The 14736-nt window shown below is 34.9% G+C and overlaps 1 protein-coding gene across 1 annotated transcript in view; it reads right to left on the bottom strand.

The window, feature by feature from the left end:
• BRMS1L (BRMS1 like transcriptional repressor) overlaps positions 1–14736 on the bottom strand; it is a 166292-nt gene that overhangs the window by 147466 nt on the left and 4090 nt on the right. The window lies entirely within an intron of this gene.

Raw genomic sequence — 14736 nt, 5'->3', positions numbered from 1 at the left:
AAAACAGCCCCAACATATTATTATATTACATATATATATATTATACTAGTGGGTATTTCATGCACTAGGTAAACTGTTTCCATTTTCCCACCAAACCACTTGCCTGAGAATTTTGTAACATGAGAATAAAGTCACCAAAATTTGCCTTGAGTACCTAACTCCCAAGTGTGTGTCAAGCAGAAATTGAGAATTGCTACTTCCCTCTATGCACCTTGGTTCAGAACATTATTAATAGTAATAAATTCACTGACTGCTAGAACAAGGAGACCTTAGAGACTTATTTAGTCCAACCCCTAATTAATGTAGAAACAAGAAAAATGAACACTCAAAGAATTTAATTTGACAAAGATCACTCAGCAAATTAATGGCAGAGTAAAGACTAAAATCCAAACGCAGTTTATGGGGCATAGTGGAAAGAGTATTGGATTTGGAGTTAGGACATGGGTTTGAGAGTGGTTCTCCCCCTTTGTTCTGTCCTTGGATTAGTCTTTTAAATTCTGTGTGGCCCAGAACAAATGACTCATTAATCTTGTCCACAATTCCTTCAAGTGTAAAAGGAAAGGCTCTAAGTGATGGCTACCAGTTTTGACCAAATGCCTTACAGAAAGGCATGTTCCACTATATTACATTTCTATTGAGGTAGTAAATTTGTATTATACTTTCTATCTTAATTTATGATTTGCACTTTCAGTACTATATATAGAATTATGGAAATAATTGTATTAAAAACTTTGATTCTGTTCTCTGAGCCAAAGAAACAAAAAGTGAGGAGAAAGGTTAAGCCTGAGAGAAATATGGAAAAAAGCACAGATACAGACAATGCAAAATTCATGTTCCTGAAGCAGAATCTAACCGGAAAAAAAAAGAAAAACAACTAGAATTTAAGAGATGGGGTGCCCCATCAATTGGAGAATACCTAAACAAATTGTGAAAGATTAAAAAAAATACTAATATTCTCTGAAGATGAATCTCAGTCTTCCCTGTTCCCATAATATATTTCAATGGTGGGATTCTTCTTTGTGGGTTCATTTTTTTTTTATTAAGAGGTATTAGTAATTATTAGTATTACTAAAAAATTAGCAATTTTTTTATTAAAAGGTATTAGATGGTGTCTCAAGCTTCCCTTCTGATCAGGAACTCCAAACCAAGAGCTCCACCCTCCTGCAAGTGCCCACAGCCAGCAATGCTCCAGCCCCACTGCTTCTGCTCTCCTCAGGTGCTAGTTGCTTCTAGCCCAGGGTCTCAGCAGCACAGTTGGGCCTGGCATTCCCAATCAGCCAAGGTTCACTCTGTTTTCCTGTACTCAAACTCCCACTCTACAAACAGTCCAGAAGGTGATAGTCTCCATGGTTCCTGATGAGACTCCAGCCACAACCAGATAACCAGAGGGATCCCAACTTGGAAGTTTCTATGGAGCTAGCCTGGAAGTGTTTGCACTTCAAACAGGTTAATCCCAGTCTTTCTTTGCAGATGTGAGGTTGTATCAAGAGGACCTCTTTTCTGCCCCAAATCTCCTTGGTTTTTTACTAGTCTATGTTCATCCCAAGGTGCAAATTTGCTCTATTTGTAGAAAGACAAGGAGAGATTGAAATTTACCAATCTACTCTTCCATCTTCCCAGAATCCTTCCTCACTCAAAGTTAACAATAGATAATGAAGGTTATCTATTGGCAAAGACTACAAAGTGTTGAAGAGACTGGAAAGAAAATAGGCACAACCCTGTTGATTTGGAGGTATAAACTGGTCCAAACATTTTGGAAAATATTTTCTAACTATACCCCAAAAGTTACTATACTGTGCATACATTGTCTCAGTGATATCACCCCAAAGAGGAGAAAAAAAAAAGGATCCATAAGTATATAACAGTGATTTTTGTATGGCAAAGAACTTCTTTGGGGAGTGGGGAGTTAGGAGGGAAGCAATTGTGGTTAAGTGACTTGCCCAGGGCCACAAGGCAGTAAGTGTAAAGTGTCTAAGGCTATAGCCTTAGACTCGGGTCTTTCATCAGGTTATTCATTAATAGAGTAATGGCTGGACTGATTATGATATATAGACATATTATTGCACTATAATAGAGGATTGAAGGGAAAAGCTTAGGAAGACTAGTATGAACTGATGCAAAATGAAATCAGTAGAACCAAAAGAAAATTTATACAACTGCAGCTTATAAATAAAAACAACTTTAAAAAGCAATATTGGGGCAGTTAGGTGGTGCAATGGATAGAGCAACCAGTATTCAAATCTGACCTCAGACACTTAACACTCTCTAGCTGTATGACCCTGGGCAAGTAACTTAGCTCCAATTGCCTCAGCAAAAAAAAAGAAAAAAAGAATATAAGTCATTCTCCAGTTGATAGTCAAAGAATATGAGCAAAAAATGAAGAAATTAAAACCATTTCTAGTCATGGACTTAAAATTTCTCATTAATTTAATGACTCACTAACCACTATTTGAAAAATCAATGTTGCTCCCACAATCTCCTGTCAGTGAAGTGATGGGCCCAAGATGAGGTATGAACAATTTTGGATATGTCTAGTTTGGTAATTTGTTTTGCTTGATTATGTGTTTATTATAAACATTTTGTTTTTCTTTTTCTCCTTTTGGAGTGGGAGGAGGTAAGAGCAAAAGTAGGGCTAGGGATTGAATTCCTCTAAAAGAGAAGAACAAGAAAAGCCAAATGAAATCACATAGGAAAGCAAGACAGCTTTGAAAGCTACATATTGAATGTATATACTTTTTTAAAAAATGCTAGTTCTATGTAATGGAAATTTATAGGACACTCTTTTCCTTTTTTTCTAAATGGAAATTTTCATTTTATTGTTTGTCAAGTTCAGAATAAAATTTGTTTTTGTTATTTGGTATTACATTGAACAAACTTATTTCAGTAGTATTATTTTTATTTTATTGGTACAGTCCAACCATGAGTAATAAATATTTTTCTATTTATTTAGATCTGTATTTTGTACTTTTTTGATTATAAGTTTTATTCCTGTATAGATCTTAGAAGTTGGAAGCTTAAATAGTTTCTATATTTATATTTATTTTCAATGAAATTTTGATGAATTTTGTTGGTAATATACATAAAGGATGATTTTGTGGAATTATTTGATATCTTTCTACTTTTGCCAATTATTTTTACTTGAACCTAAGTAAATCTCCACGTTATTTTCAAAATGTAACAACTGTTTTGCCAATGTTTATTCCTTAAATTTCTTTTTCTCATCTTGCTATAAGTTATCATTTTTAATTAGTACATTGAATAATAATGGGGATAATGGAAATCATTCTACTAATTTTTTTCAGAAAGGCATCTAACATTTCACCATTATAAATAGCCACTTATTTTAGTTTTAGATAATACTATTTTAATTAGTAGGAAAAGGCCTATATGTTCTTATGCCCTTTTCATGTTTTTTTAAACAAAAATTATTGTATTTTGATTTTTTGAAAAACATTTCCACATTAGCGATGTTATGGGAAAGGGAAAAAGGGAAATCCATATTAAAAAAAAAAAAAATAAAGTGAAAATGGTATGCTTTGATCTACATTCATTCAGATCCCATAATTCTCTGGATGGGGTCATCATTCTCCATCATCGCTTGGGATTGTCTTGATGATTGCACTGCTGAGAAGAGATAAATATAATAATTGATCAACACACAATCTTGCTTGTTACTATGTACAATGTTCTACTCATTCTGTTCTCTTCATTCAGCATCAATTGTTCATGTTAAGTTTTTCCAGGTTTTTCTGAAATCAACTTCATTTCTTATAGAACAATAGTATTCTATTACATTCATATACCACAATTTGTTCAACTATTAATCAATTGATGGGCATCTCCTCAATTTCTAATTCTTTGCTACCACAAAAAGAACTGCTATATTCTTGTACAAGTGGATCCTTTCCCTTTATTTAGAATTGTTCTTTCATTGTTTTTCATTATTCTTTCCATTATATTTGTGTTGTTCCTAATGTTGAATCAACCTTGAATTTTTGCTCTATTTAACCCAATTACTGTAAAAAATCTCTTTAACATATTGTTATGGATTTTAAAATGTATTTTTATTCAATATTTTTGCAGGAATGTTCATTTGGGACATTGGTTAAAAGGCTTCTTTCTCTACTCTGACTCTGGTATAACTTTCATGTCTCACAGAAGAAGTTTGCTAAAGAATTTTTTGGGGAGGGTAAAGAGTATCTTTAAAAGGATATATTTGTTAACTCATCTGGTCTTAGTTTTTGTTTTTTGTTGAAGCTATTGGAAGTTCCCTTGTGACTTATTCAATTTCTTTCCCCAATATTGGGTTATTTAAATTCTCTATCATTCTCTTAATCCTAAATATTTTATGAGTTTTTCAAATGTTCATCTATTTCATTAATTGTTTTACTGGCAAAATAATTTCTAATAATTTCATGTATTTCCTCTTCATTTGTTGTGAATTTTTTTATTTTTTTTTCTTTTCCTACTAAGATAATGCCTAATTCATTGATTTATTCCTCCTGTTATTGAAGTATTTAGAGATAAACGTTTTCCTGTAAGGACAGTTTTGGCTGTATTTCAAAAGATTTAGTAGATTCTTTCAGTATTTTTGTTTTTAATGATATTATATCTTGTTCTTTGGCCACTAATACCTGAAAATTTATTTTGTCTCCCTTTATCTCTTTTTACTCAAATACTCCTTATTGACTATATACTTTTTTTATTCTTCTCAATATTTAATGTTTCTGCTTTTCTTATTTGTTTGTGAGGCCTTTATGCACTAGAACATATTTAAAATTTGTAAAGATTCAATGCACAGATTAAAAACATGGTTGTGCCTTTACATTCTCATTAGTAATCACCAAAAATCTATCATATCTAACTTTTCTAAAATTCCATTGAAGTTATTAACTTCTTATTTATCTTTTTGTTAGATTTCTTTAACTCTGAAAGGAACACATTGAAATCTGCAACTATTATTATTCTACAATCAGAGAGACCACTACTTCTGTGAAAATTGTGGTTTCCATGAGAGAGTTGACTACAAGAATAGCATCATGTGTGTGCCTCAGAGGCAGAGAGCAATCAGAACTCTTAATTTTACTTGATATGATTTGAAGTATGTGGATGTCATTTCATGTATATATAGATATATGTATAGACCTGGATATATAAAGAGAATATTAATATTATTTCACCATTTCCTATGGTGCCTTTAAGCTCAATATAATTTTAAGCCCTGATAATTTCTTTTACCCATGAATATTTTTACACTTATTTTGATTATGAAATAATGGGGAATTTTTTTTCTAATTCATCTGGATATAATACTGGCAGCAGTGTGAAAAGGTATCAATTCCAGATTGGAACTGTCTGCATTGCTACTCTTGCCTCTGCTCACTTCACCAAAGCTCATGACATTACTATGACCCTCTCTAACTAAATCTACACACTTCCAGTTCTGGTGCTTGCAGGCCAGAGTGTTACTGCCTTTGGATGTCATACCACACCAGTGAGGTGAGGAATAATTGAAATAATTGGCATGATTACTTTGTTCTACCTTATGGAGGGGGGACGTGGGATGACAGAAAAATTTGGAACACAAGGTTTTACAGGAGTGAATCTTTAAAAACTATTTTTGCATGTATTTAAAAAAATAAAAAGAAATACAGTTGGCAGAGACTAAGGAATCTAGGAGATCCTAGCCACTCCTCCCAAATTTTATGACATTATTCAGCACCTATATTTGGGGAAAGAAAAAAAAGCAAAAGTAGATAGTTCAAGGCCCAGGTTCAAGCTTGCTTAGGCACCATGTGTTTGAAGTATACCTCTTTCACACCTCATGGGAAATCCAAAAGAAGGTCACATACCACATGAGAATTCATGTAGAAATGAGTGAATCCTGTTTGTCTTTTAAATCGATGCAGGAACCCCTAATGTCATCAGAGAGGGTGAGAAGAACCAAGGAACTATCTAGAGTTTACTGTGTGAACTCAAAGTGACAAGTTTCTTAGCACTGCACCCAACATATGGTCTAAAGTCTCTATTGCTAGGGTGGTAAATAGTTGAGGTTTACCTATTTGCATCTATATAGTTTCTCTTCTTAAATAGTTTGGACATATAATTTGAACACTAGTGTACTGTCGGAAGAATTGTGAACTAGCCTAATCATTCTGGAGAACAATTTGGAACTACACCCAAAGGCATATAAAACTGTATATCAGCTTTGACCCAACAATACCACTACTAGGTCTATATTCCAGGGATCAAAGAAAAATAAAAAGGGCCTATTTGTATAAAAATATTTATAGCAGATCTTTTTGCAGTGACAAAGAATTGGAAATTAAGGGGATGCTCAAGAAGTGGGAGATGGCTGCATAAGTTGTGTCAGATGATTGTGATAGAACATTAATTGTAAAGTGAATGATCTTAAATTGCTCTTTTCAAGGAGTGCAAGGGGTGAAAGTGAGAACAATTTGGAAGTCAAAAAAAAATCTTTAAATGCATGCTTAAAAAATTTACATGTAATTAGAAAGTATTTAATGAAATAACATATTTTTTAAAATTAATACTTTTTTATATCATCTAAGACACATTTGACACATTTTTCCATATCCCCAATTTTGGAAAGTTCTCTGGGTTCTTTGAAAAGTTCTCTTGAGCAAGGCTCAAGGATTGTCCTTTAAAGTGTCGCACTCTCCTGCCCTGCATTAAAGACTATCAACTTAAATCAATAGAGTATATACTTCATTAACATTTACTGACTAGTGCCTTGTCACATAAAATGGACTAGTTTGCACATGTTCCCTTCAGAAGCCCATTGCATCTCTTCTATCCTCTCTGTTATCTGAAGTCCAATTGCATCAATTGCCAAATCTGATGGTCTTTTTCTGAGACCTAATCCTTTTCAACTCAACTGCATTTAATACCATTGACCATCTCTTTCTGGATATTTTCTCCCTGCATTTTCAGAACATTTTTCTTCTGGTTAACTGACTGTCTTGTAGCTACTCAGTTTCCTTTGGAAGTTCATCAACCATGTTATGTCTCCCTGATATTCACCAAGTTTCTGTTCTTGGGCTTCTATACCCTCTTTTTTTAGTGACATCATCAGTCCCCATTGGTTTTTAACTATCATCTCTATGCATCTCTCAGAGCTACAAATCTAGCCCTAGTCTTACCTGACCTTCAATCCCACATCATCAATTGATTAGTTCTTTATACTTGTATCCACAATGCCTAGCTCAATATTTGGCCATTTTTTAAATTTCTTGAATAATTTCCCCCAAAAAAGCATCTATACCATAGACTTCGTGTTCATTTAAGACATAAAAAGCCCTGACTCATGAAAAGATGAGGCACCTCAGACTTAATGGATATCCTAATATATGCAAGTCAACTCATTCTTCTGATGTAGAGAATAGTTTCTCTTCTTAAATAGTTTGGACATATAATTTGGACATTAGTGTACTGTTGGAACCTAAACTAAGTTAACTTCTTTTTTATTAAACAGGATAACTGCCCTAAAAAGTTTAATCACTAGCATAGGAAATTGAAACTAACCTATGTGCCTTCAGCAATTTGAGATAGAACTACTAATTATAAAGATCAGACAATATTTTATATATGTGTGTGTGTGTGTGTCAGAAGAATTCATAGTTTTAAATACATCACAAAAAAATGGATAATACTAATGGGAGGAGAGATCAAGTAGACATGACTTGAAAGTATAGTTTCAAGCTCAACATATCTTGCTAGAAAATTTGTTGAATCTCAATGAGATCAGAACTATCAAGAAATGTGCAGCATGCCATTTATGGAAATATGTATAGAAGTGACATTTGGATCACTTATCTTCTGGGGTGTGGGAGGAAAGAAGGGAAAAAATTAAAACACAAGGTTTTATAAGGATGAATGTTGAAAATTATCCTACATATTTTGAAAATAAAAAGCTTTAATTAAAAAAAGAACTAAAAGTCAATATGGAAAAGTCTCAATATCAAGAAAGAGGAGTAAGATTAAGGATTTCTATAGGACAGCTAGGTAGTATAGTTGATAGAACACAGGGCTTGGAATCTGGAAGGCTTCACGAGTTCTTTCCTCAGCCACCTACTAGCATGGTGACCCTCAGCAAATCATTTTAACCCTTTTTGCTTATAGAGGACTGCAGATAGTGGGGGAACTTTGAATGAAGTATAAGACTCTTCAGTCCAGAGGAAAAAAATATCTGGTTTGGCTCCCCATTTTCCCTATGGAATTTCTCACCTCCCTCTCATGAGAAGTCAGGGATATAATGATGTAATCATTCTAGTTGGCATATACTTAGTGTGATGTAATGTTGTAATCAGACTGAGGTATTTAAGGACTAAAGAGGATTGGAGAGCTCGAGTTCGATCTCAGACTCAGATTGAGACTGTGACTCAAACTGCAAACTTGAGACTAAGACTCAAATTCAAACTAGACACAGAGGAGACACAGAAGACGGAGACAGAAACAGAGATCCTCCTGGTGGCTCTCCTGCCTTCATCACTCCTCCAAGACTCATCCAGAGATCCTCCAGAGAGCTAGTCCAGACATTATATTTGCCTTAGTTCTTTATCTGTAAAATGAGCTGGAAAAAGAAATGGTAAAGCACTATAATATTTTTGCTAAGAAAACTTCAAATGGGGTCACAACAAAGAGCTGGGCCATCCACATCCAGAAAGAGAACTATGGAGACAAAAGATGGATCAAAATATAATATTTTCATCTTCTTAGTGTGGTGTTATTTATTTATTAATATGACAAATATGGAAATATGAGAATTGCACATGTTTAACCTATAATGTATTGCTTACAATCTAGGGGAGGGGATCGGGAGAAGAGAAGAAGGGAGGGAAAAAATTTGAAATACAAGGTTTTACAAAGGTGAATGTTTAAAAACTGATCTCTGTGTGGATTTGGAAAAATAAAAAGTATTTGTCCAACAAAGAGTTGGATATTACTGAAAAACAAGTGAACTGAAGGATAAAAACTGAGAACTCATGTAAATAGTAAGAGAGCCTCAGGAGGAGGTTATTACCTTTGCAGAGTGTGGGGTTTTTGTTTTTGTTTTTTTCCACACTGAGAGGTCAGAGAGTGGGTTGGTTTTCACCACAAAGGAACTTGAGAGACCGAAAGATTAAAAAAGCAAGTTGAATCACTGGAAAAATGGTTGATGACAGTATGGTCTAATAGGACTAAAGCTGGAATTTCTCCTGGTTGCAGAATTACATTGGCTTTGGGATCTTATGGAGCACTTGTTTTTGCAAAACCATTTAAATCAGTTAAAGTCCCAAATGAGATCCATTCTTATGATCAGTTTGCATTAGACATAATTAGATCCCATATGAATGGTATCAAACTTTTTCTAAGGACATCTACCCCACATTGTGGGAAGACCAATTGTTGAAATTAGAGTTGGAGAATGGTTGGTCACAGTATTTGAATAGGTCTCTTGAGGTTCATGGGAAAACTGGGAAATTCCCAGTTTTCAGGCTGAGAGTGTTGATACTCTTATTCCCTTAGGAAGCTTTGAGTGTGTCTACTGAAACATGGATGAAGGACAACCTTTGGGATTACTAACACTAACATTGGGCAATAAGACTCTGCCCATGCTCAAAGCATTAACTAAACATACATCTATCATCTATCAATCTATCTATTGATCTATCTCAGACTTCTGATCACTTGTGGCCAGCTTACTAATCAAACTGGACAGCTTCTTAGAATAATTAATTCACATCACAATGATGCTCCTTTCCTCCTGGAAATGCAAACTAACTTTACCACTGCTTATCGCTTATCTTCTAAGGGCAGGAAGAACTTGTACTTTCATAACAGATCCATTGTTGATAATTTCTATGCCAGGACTATTACAATAAGCTATTCTCCATTGAGAATTTTCTAAAAGAAGGAATAACAGATCCTTTAGAGAAATCATGAGTGCTCTAAGGAAAAGTTCTTACCAATATCTGGAACCCCAAGGATCCCTTGTGGCACATTATTTTTATGGGAGGCTTAGACTGTATAGACCACTGAGGAAAGAGGTGATCATGAGCTCTTAATGTACCTGTATGGATATTTTATGCTTATGTCTAAGACAAGGTAAAAACTTATCACTCGTCTCCATAGTAATGAAAATGAAAGTCAAAATACCAGCCTCCTTACCATAATATTGTGACCCTGGTGAAGAAGTCCAATGGTACCTTGCAATGTATTTGTAGCTGAGCAAAATTGTCAATTGCTATTGTTATTTCTAACATTGTGGTTAACCACAATGATATGTTTAACAAAGTAGCTAAAGCCCTGGTTAAATGGTATAGGGTTGTTGACCTAACTAATGCCTTTTTTTTCTATTGTTTTAATTAAATCTAGTCAGGAACAATTGTTATTCATTCTTCCCTAGAGCTAACCTGAAATCCCATGCTGAAAATTTGGTGGGCAAAGGACATAGTTTAGTTTAAACAGTATTCTGAAACAGGTTATTCTCCTCAAAGCTTAGTTCATTAATCCCATTCATGTTGCCCTTCTTTCACTAACCTATGAGGCCTACCAAGAGGACATGGCTCTTCAGGATTAATGTTTTACATTGCTCACTAACAGTTCTGCCTTCTTCAAAACTGTACTTTGGGATTATCGGTTTGCTAATATGGGGATTCTTGGCAATTTGTCTTCATGAGTTTTTTGTTTTTTCATTAATAAAGCATTTAAAAATTAAGCTTTCAATACTCTGCCATGAGCAAATCACAATAAAGAACCCAACACAGTTGTATAGAAAAGCAAAATGAATTTCCACATTAGCCATATCTGAAAATGTCTGCCTCTTATATTTTAACACTTCTCATGTGAGGTGAATGATATTTTTCAACTCTATTCTTTTGGAGTTATGGCTGCTATCATTGTATTCAATTTCAAACTCTAAATTATTTCAAAATAGCTTTTCTCTAAAATATCATTGTATAAATTGTTCTGATCTCTTCACTCTGCATCAATTCCTAAATTTTCCTAGTTTTCTTTGAAACTATCCATTTCATCATTTTAAAGGTACAATAACATTCCATTATATTCACACATGCCATAATTTAGTCATTCCCCCAATAGGTGGACATCCCCTTAATTTCCAATTTTAGATCACTATGAAAAGAAAATCTATAGATAATGAATGTAGTAAGATATGGTAAAGAACTTGCAGATTAAGCACATATTGATCAGAGACTGCTAGCTAACATAAAATCAGGCTTATAGGCCCCAGTCACATGGAGGCCTAGGCTGCATTCCATTGCCCAAATAGGGATTAACCTATACGTGGCCAAAGAGGCTACAAATCACATTGTCAGCTGTATTCCACTGACCAAATATGACGAATCACAACCTATGGAGGGTGTCTGAAATGTATAAAATGTATAAAAGTTGTAAACATCTTCAAGGGAGTGGCTCTCTCCTGGTGTGAATCTGGCTCACAGATCAGGTTGGGGTCTGCTTCTCAAGATTCTAATAAATAATTCTGCTTTTCTATGAGTGATCTCTGAGTAATCATTTTTGGATAGGATTTTCTATCCCTCACAATATCTTTTCACATATGTAATCTTTTCCACTTTCTTGTGGTATAGGACTAGTAGTGGTGGTTTAGGACTAGTAGTAGTGGTATAGGACGAGTGGTGGTGGTATAGGACTAGTAGTGATGTAGCTGGATCAAAGATTATGAGCAGTTTAGTACTTTTTTTGTAAAGAGTTTCAAATTGATTTCCAGAATGATTGGACTAACAGCTCCACTAACAACACTCTCATGTGTTCTCTTCCTATACCCCATATGACAGTCTTGAAGGATGGAACAAAGATACACTATCCATCTGATTCCTGTAAGGTGGCCATAGACTTGCAAAGTAATCTAGGGCTTGGAGAGAAGTGAACTGGACAATTAATAGCCTTCCCCTTTGGGGCTAAGAATAATAAATGCCTTTGGCCAATATATAGTTGTGCTTTGTATATAATATCCTTTCCAACTTGGCTGATTCCCTTTAAAAAATGGAAGATGTTAAAAAGGTTCATTGCCAATATGGACATTGAGACTGTGATGCCATGTTATATTGGATACAGGACTATAAAATTCTCCTAACAAAAGATAAGGTAGCTACTTCCACTCAAGTGTTCTGTGCTAATTGAAGTATCCATGTCAAAAAGACCAGTTTGGCATAATCTTGAAACTGCAGCTTCATGGTCTTGCCCTTTTATTTGTTGGGCTATACGTTTTACCTTCCAAAAACAATTTCTGCATTAAATCACTGCCACTCTTGGAAGTTCAGTTTAGTGTTTTGGGTTTTGGGTTTTTTTTAGAATCAACTTCTAGGAAAATTTAACAAAAATACACAAAATTTGGAATACAGTTCTACTTAACCCTTTTCATTTCCTCTTCCTTAGTTCTTCCATAATCATTGTAGAGTTATCTAGTTCTTGAAAGGTTATTTCCCCTTCATAAAGCTGTACATACCTGGAGAAACAGCTTAGGTACTCCTTAATTGGCAAATGTCTCTTTTTTTTTTTTTTTTTTGTGGGAATGATTTGAATGATCCCTTCATAGAAAAGGTTAGAGACTAAAAGGTGACTTTTTTTTTTTTTTTTTTTTTTTAAATATATAGGGAAATGAAAATTGCCTTTCAGTAAGTATAGTGTATACTTACTTTCCAGTAAGTATATCTGGAAGACAGGTGTCCTTTTTTTTTTTTTTTTTTTTTCTCTGAGGCTAGGGTTAAGTAGCTTGCCCAGGGTCACACAGCTAGGAAGTGTTAAGTGTCTGAGACATATTTGAACTCGGGTCCTCCTGAATTCAAGGCTGGTGCTCTATCCACTACGCCACCTAGCTGCCCAAATGTCCTCTTAACTGACTTGGTAATACTGAGCTTTTTAAAGAAGGTGAAGTTAAGTCCTTGCCCTAAACTCACTGAAGAAAGCTCTAAAAGACCAAGATTTGGTATTACACACTACCTTGTCCCCAGGGGGCTCCCAGGAAGGGAAAGATACTAACTGGTAGGCTAAGGAACAATGAGTGGCACATGGCAAGTCTTGGTATTTTCCCTGCTACTTAGACTGCATGCAAGAGAGTAATAGCCAAGAAGTTATTTGTATTCAGATGGTCCTGACATGATCAGAATCAATGACTTTAATGGGTGATCTGTCTTATGGCCCTGCTGTTTTTGGTGCTGTTCATCTTTGTTTTAAGTCAGGGAATCCCCTGTGAAGATTTTTATCCATGAACAATAGATCAGTGATTATTGAGATCTGAGAGGGTCTTTCTGAAAAGGAAAGGTTTTGATTTTCTTCACATTGAATCTCTTTCAAGAGGCAGTTACATTGTTTATCACCATGTTTCTGTTTTGCCTTGTATCCCTGAGGGGTTACCTAATAATACAACAAAGCTTCTTAATGTGGGTGCAGAAATGTCGATGCCATGGAAATTATGATTTGTTAGTAAATGCTTGCTTTGTATATCTGTTTTATATACCTATATGGGAGGAGGGGCAGTTGTAAAAATTTCTCTATTGAAAAGGGGTAGTGAGTGAAAAAAGTTTAAAAAGCCCTGCTCTAGGAAACATTTAACACTATTGACACTAATTGTGATGTGTAGCAAGAGTTTCTTAAACTTTTTCCTTATTGGGCCTCACAAATATTGGGTTGGCAATCATATTAATTAGAGGGACCTTGACCCAATGGGCCTTCTTATTATAGAGACTAAGACAATTCCTTAATCCATCAGTTGCCAGAGGCAATTTATAAATCTCTGGAGAGGATGATGAAACCCTTTGACTTATTGGCCCCTTTTCTCCTTTTTTTGCTGGCTAAATGCTTTATAGCATTTAGAGAAAAATAATCCAATTAGGCAGGTCCTCAAGTTATTACTTTTGCCATGTTAGAAAACAGTAGATTCCTTGTACAATTTAATGATTCCACAACAACTTATAAATCACACTACATGTATTAATAGCCTTATCTATGTTCTCAAGGAAGGAAGGAGTTAATGCTACTTTGGCATTGGATGATGTAATAAATTACACTAAAACTGTCTAGTTCACCAATATCATTTAAAAAGATCCTTTTTGTGTGTGCCATTGATAACAGGATATTCTAAATTATGTTTTTCTCGGCAATCTAAGTTTTAATGGCTCCAGCTAATACCTCTAGTGATTCAGGGTATTGAGCCCAGGATGGTCAGGTCCACTTATAATATCAGTAAAATGGTTATCTGCTCCATCTGAAGCCCTTTAGGGAGTAATGACTCCAGGAAAGTTCTTTTGTCTGTGGTGATACAGCTTATTCTTCCTTTCCCAAAAATTGGTTTGTATTGGTAGGGCCAAACACAGCTATTTGGCCCTAACAATATCAGTCTAATCACAGGATGAGACCAATAGGAAAAACAAAATTACCAGAATTGAGGTGGGAGGAAGGAGGGATGAAAAGGAAGAAAGGATTTAAATGTCAAAATTAAATTAAATTTCAAAAAAGAGATGTGGTCACAATCTGAAACCCTATAAAACAGCAGGGACCAGGTTCTTCTGGTCCCTAATTCTACATATTGGTCTCTGCATTGAAATAGGTTGCTGGGAACCTCTCACTTGAAATTGAGAAACTTCTCCAAGGCCACGTGTAAATTCATCTCCTCCCTCCAAATCGTTAGATTTGATGGGGATTGAGGTCCCTTTAATATTCCTTTCTGATTGCCCAACCCCCATGGCTGACCTT

The sequence above is a fragment of the Sminthopsis crassicaudata genome, chromosome 2, assembly GCF_048593235.1.
Source record: "Sminthopsis crassicaudata isolate SCR6 chromosome 2, ASM4859323v1, whole genome shotgun sequence".
Lineage (NCBI taxonomy): Eukaryota > Metazoa > Chordata > Mammalia > Dasyuromorphia > Dasyuridae > Sminthopsis > Sminthopsis crassicaudata.
This window is presented reverse-complemented; position numbering and strand designations above follow the sequence as displayed.